The sequence below is a fragment of the Hordeum vulgare genome, chromosome 3H (genome assembly GCF_904849725.1).
Source record: "Hordeum vulgare subsp. vulgare chromosome 3H, MorexV3_pseudomolecules_assembly, whole genome shotgun sequence".
In the NCBI taxonomy this organism is placed as follows: domain Eukaryota; kingdom Viridiplantae; phylum Streptophyta; class Magnoliopsida; order Poales; family Poaceae; genus Hordeum; species Hordeum vulgare.
In genome coordinates this window covers 302,156,956-302,162,881 of record NC_058520.1, presented here as the reverse complement: position 1 = coordinate 302,162,881, position 5,926 = coordinate 302,156,956, and the positions used below count along the sequence as shown (strand labels likewise).

Here is a 5,926-nt window from a genome sequence, read left to right as displayed (position 1 = left end):
GCTCGAGGTTGAGCACCCCTTCCTCCATGGCGGAGGAAAGCTCGGGCAGAACTAAGACTACACGCACCACGGTTTTTGGCACTGCTGGGAGGGGGAAAAAGTTTCTAGGGTCATCACAAAGCTAGAGGAGAAGGAAAGGGGCACTGGTCTGTGCTGGCTTCCTCGAATTCCACCGGAGGATGGCGGTGGTTGAAGCTCTCAGCGGCAGGAGAAGAGGGCGGCCCGGTTGAAATTGGGGCGAGGGGGCTTCCTATGGCTGTGCACGGATAGCTGTAGGTGCTAGAAGTGCTCGGGGATCCTTCTTATAGCCGATTTACGTCGGTTCTGTAGCAGGTGTGGATAGGGACGCCGACGACAGGTGCTGGCGATGTCTCAGGCGCATAGGGGCGACAACAGGGACTAGCACGGGCAGGCTAGCGCCGCAGCACGACACCAGCAGTAGGAGGGAATGCTGTAGGGGAGGGACCACGAGCAGCTGGCGGCCGGAGGTGGCTTGGGCGGCAAAATGGACACAGTTGACCTGTGCACGATAGTATTTCACAAACTGAACCGCACATCAAAAAAAATCGCTCAGCTAAACCTTTTGTATGATGGCCGACAGTGAGGCGTCACATAGTATAGTGTGACGTCTAAGTCAAAGACGCCACATCCCCGATCACGCTGACGCTCGTGACAGATCGACCCCACCCAGCAGTGTGACGCCTAAGACTTATCACCTGCGGGTCGGTCCTCCTTTAAAATAGCTCCTCTCCTCCTGTGCGCACTCACTGCCGGAGGAGGCAGGCAGGCAGTGTGCAGGAGGAGCTTATCCATGGAGAGCATGAAGGAGCCGCCGACGAGCTCGTGCGTGTTGTCGGACACGAAGGAGGAGGTCGCGGCGGTGACGAAGCCGATGATGGTGGTGGGTGTACGTGATGCTGTCGGGCGCGGCGGAGGAGCAGCCCAGGTGCCCCCGGTGCAAAAGCCCCGTGTTGCTGCACTTCCTCCGTGTCGCCGTCACCGGCGCCAGCACCAACAGACAGCAGCCCAACAAGAGCTAGCCAGTCAGCCAAGATGCCTGCTCAGTCCTGCCCTAAAATGCTAAGTACTTCAAATTGATTGCGCTCCCACCCATCCAGCAAGGAGCCAATCTCTCGCTGGCTGATCCAGCCCCAGTCAAATCTTAATGATGGAAAACGGAGCTGGAGCCAGCAGGAGGATGAAACAAGCAGGGAAGGAGGAAAGGAGCATTACGCGATCGATCCACTGGTGTGAATACTCGGTGTACTCAAGGCGTGGTCCCTGAGCAGCTCCTCCTTAGCGCGTCGTAGTTCTGCGCGAACGCAGCCTTGGTGTCCCCAGCCCCGCCATTCGCCATTGCCCCGACTCAGACGCAGCTCGCGGGAAAACATGGGAGGGAGAAATCGACCGCGATCTGAATCAGTACTGCAGTGTGGCGCCTCAGCCCTGGTGCGACGCCTTTGACTTAGGCGTCACATTGTAGGGATGGGTCGGCCTGCCATGGTACAAAAGTGTGGCGCCTTTGTCTAAGGCGTCACATAGTTTAATGTGACGCCTGATCGTCGGGCGTCACGCAAAAGGGTCAGTTGAGTGATATTTTTTTGAACACGGTTCAGTTTGTAAAATACTATTATTTCCAGGTCAATTGTGTCTATTTTGCCGGCTTGAGCGGTGTTGGGTCCGACAAATGCGGTACGGATCAGTAGCAGGCCGCCCAGGCGAGCACTGCAGGCTGCTCTCAGCGCTGCAGGTGAGAGGCGACCAACAGTTCGGCAAGGTAGGCGCGGCGCGACTCTAGAGACTAGCCAAGGGGCACGAGCAGGTGGATGCAGCAGCTCGGGCACGCGGGTGCAAAACGCACGCTCCGGGCGAGCTGTGAGCGTGCACGATAAGTGGTCCAAGAAATTCCAGAGCATGCCAGATGTGTCCACTGCTTGCGAGACTACACAACAACAAGCTGGAGAATGAAAGGCGGTTGAGAGACACTCTGGTTGGCCACTAAAACAATTTTCACAGCGCAAACTAACACTCATGCCAATTCTGCTTATGAACTCCACATGTTCGCCAAATTGCTAGATGCATCAAATGATCTTTTCTGCCCACAATAATCTCCAGTCCTGAGTCACTCTAGATGTTAGTCAAGGTGGCAAAGTTAGTTAAATCATAGGATAAACTTGTTAGTACAAATTTTGGAGAAAACCTTTTCTGGTCAGAACTTCGGGGTATTAAAACATGGACCAAAAATACTCCAATGGATCTCATGTTTGGAACTTAAGGGTTTGATAGGGTGCTCTACAAGCATGAGAAATCTAAGGCAATCAGAGCAAGGAAAAAACATGGTTATAGTACAAAGTACCAAACTCAACCAGAACATAAAATGAATTGTTGTGCTAATTTTTTCCAACGCACAAAGATTGGCTTTTGCATAGGAGGGAACCCCATGCATCACTTGACATCCCCAAATATTTATAGAATTTTTGAAAGATTATAGCTAGGGGTTGTAGTACAACTCCAAATTAGTTCACAATAGAGAAGAAGTTACTGTACTCAAATTATCCAAAACACTTGGATATGTTTGTACAGAACTATGATCCATGGACATCATAGGTCATCTTCAATTTCTTGTAGAATTTTTAGAAGAAGTTGTCAAAAGGTTATAGTGCAAAACAGGCCCTTAAACGAAATAAAATTCATTTTGAATAAAAGAAACCTTGGAAAAAAATATTAAAAAGAAAATCTCCAATGAATTTGTTAGAAGAAAAGAAATATTTTGATGCAAGCACTCGGGTTCCAACGTAATTTTCAAACATATTTCCTTGGGGAACAATTTTATAAATTAGGGAAAAGGAATGGTTAAAAAACCAATTGAAACCCGAGAAATTCAGATACTAAATAAACATGGCCAAAATAAAAAGAATACCCCTATTTATCAAATAAAGAATTTAAAAGGATCTCAAGCAAGGACTGAGGCACTAAATGATGTTTTAAATGCCACTTGAAAAGAAAAGATTTTGGAAAGATGCTTTGAAAAGAGTCATGAAGCAAATTATTTCTCAATTTTTTTATTCTAGGCAATATTTTATTTCATAAAAATATTATTTAATTTTTGGTTTGTGACACCATACCTCACCCATTAAGCTTTGCTAGTCTTGATACCTTTGGTAATGAGATTCTGAGTCCCTGTGCCTCACAGATTACTACAACAACAGTTGCATGTACACGTAAAGCGATACTTTGATGTGAGCGCGATGATTGTTCTATTTGGAGTTTCTTCTTCTTCTTCATTGATCTAGGATGGGTTTCAGACCGGCATCCTGGGATGGCAAGGACGGACGTAGTTCTTTTATCGTTAGATTTCGTCCGTAGTAGGACCGTGTTGTTCTACAAGATGATTGAATGTATTGTTGTATTGATATGTTCATGCTGTAGGTTATGGCGAGTGTAAGGCAATTCCATATAATCATCTCTTCTGTATGTGTACTTGTAACGATATCCACTCTTGCAAAACAATGAGATGCGCTTCTATCGCTGTTAAGGTTCTCGTGCCAAAATAAGGATAGGATCACATGTTAGGCGTTATAGGAGGTGCAGAGCCCGAATCTGGTAATGGGAAAAGATGGTGTAGAAGATAATGGCGGGACCAGCCCGTCGTAAACACTCTGAGAAACAAGGGGTAGGCATACCTCACCAAGCTTCTCGGCAACGCTGAGCCCAACCAAACGGCAGTCGCTCTCCACCGGATCCAGATCCTCCGCCTTCGAGACACGGGAAGGCATGACAACAGACCCGGTGGTGGCAATGCTCGTGGGAGGCGCAGTGGCCTTCCCCTTCTTGTTGGCGGGTCCCATTTGTCATCTTAAGCTGTGAAGGGGGTGAGGAGGCGACTTGCTCGAAGATTGGATCTGGCGCACCCTAACATGGAAGGAGAACTTGTATGAAGGTGAGAATGGTGTGGAAGAGAGTAATGACAGCACCACCCCACGTGCCCACTTTATGCCAGCCAGGGCAGATAGCGATGCATTGTGGCAAAGTGGGGCGCCCCGTGTCCCAACGCACGGTGCATGCTCGGCGAGCCCCGCAGACGGTGAGAGCCCATGTCGTCCCACCTCAGTCTACTGAGCCGTGAACACCGCGGGCTTGGAGGCTACTGTCGGGGCTCTGGGATAAGGAGTACCCAGGACTGCTGGCCTATGGTCCAGGGCCCGCTACCCTTTGCGTCCCTCAGGGCACGCCCAATCAAGGCCCGAGGATGTGGCACTCATGAGGTCCCCTCTTCATGAGCGGCCACTCGCGGGGCCCTCTCCCGAGAAGGACTCTCGCGAGGCTCGCGAATGGAAGCACCTCGCGACACCCCTCCTCCCAATGGGCGGGTCTATGAAGGGTGGCTTGCTGAGGTCGCGCGGTCCGACCTCTCCCCGTGGATGATGTGAGCCACGCTTCATGATGCCAGGGTGGTGGCAGCAGGCATAGACAGAGAGGTTCTCCCCTTTGGTGTTAAGGGGACATAGGCCAGCTGTGGATTCCCGAGGTAACCCGCCAAAGGTTTCCTATCGGTGTAAGAGGACCAAGGATGGGGGCTCAGCAAGATGAAGGTCACCCCCGAGCCCACCCGTGCGTCACTAAGAGAAGCTTTTGCAAGCGAAGACCGCCTTTGTCAAGGTGAGCTGCAGTCTTGTACCCTTTCAAAATGGCCATTGTGGCTGCCCTTCCCGCCGAGTGTGTTTTTGAGGAAGAGGACGAAGGCCGGTATAAAAGAGAGGCCCGGCCTCCGTAGAGAGGAACTCGTGGTCGAGTGTGTTTTATTAGGGAAAGTACCTACCTTTGTACCCGTCTTCCACCTCGAGCAATCTATCCAAGCAGGAGTCGGGTTTCACACCACAAGGTGCCCCGAACCTAGATAAACTGCCGCACATTCTAGCTTGCCATCCTAGCTCGCGTCACCATAGAGTCACCATGAGGTTGACAGGGTGAACAGGGATGGAGAGCGAGTGCACCCCAGTGTTCGAAACATTCCTTGGGAATGCGGAGCCCCAGTTGTGACAATCAATGCTTCGGGCTCGGCATGATAGAGGTCACTCCCGAGCCCACCAGCGCATCACGAAGAAGGGCTTTTTGCACGCGAAGACCGTCTTTGTCAGGGCATGCCGCAATAATGCCCCCTTTCAAAATGGCCGTTGTGGCAACCCTTCCCACCGAGCATTTTTGGGGGAAGAGGACCAAGGCTAGTATAAAAGAGAGGCCCGACCTTTATAGTAGGGGAGCATCATCAGATCCCTATTATCTCCACCAAGGAAAAAACCTACCTTCGTACTCGTCTTCCACCCCAAGAATTCCACACAAGGAGGAGTAGGGTTTTACACTTCAAGGTGGCCCCAACCTGGGTAAGCTGCTCGCGTGTTCTTGTTTGCTTCCCTTAGATCAAGTCGTCGGAGAGCTGTAGTGAAGTCGAGAGGTAGAAGAGGGTTGGAGAGCGACTACACTCCAGAGTTCGAGCCTTTCTGGGTCCGCGGAGTCCCGGTTCGAAATTTGGCATGCCAGGTAGGGGTCCGCGAACTACCTAGAGACTCAGTATACGATGAATGTACAAACTAGCCAACTCGCTTCCATCATAAGTGGTGTTGACTGGAATGAAATGGGTCACCTTGGTCAGATGGTCGACGATGACCCATATGGAATTATGCCCGTTGGTTGACTTGGGCAACCAAGTGATGAAGTCCATGCCGACTTTGTCCCACTTCCATTCAGACACTTGGAGAGGTTGTAGCAGTCCAGCAGGTCGCTGATGTTCATCCTTGACTCGCTGGCACACGTCGCACTTGGCAACATAAGATGCTATTTCCCTCTTCATGCCATGCCACCATATTTTTTCTCGGAGGTCTTGATACATCTTGGTACCACCGGGGTGAATAGGGTAGGGTGTGTCATG

The 5,926-nt window shown here is 50.7% G+C and overlaps 1 pseudogene; it reads left to right on the top strand.

Moving 5' to 3' along the window:
• Nucleotides 1–811: 811 nt before the first annotated feature.
• Nucleotides 812–1,040, top strand: LOC123439972 (annotated as a pseudogene).
• Nucleotides 1,041–5,926: the final 4,886 nt, after the last annotated feature.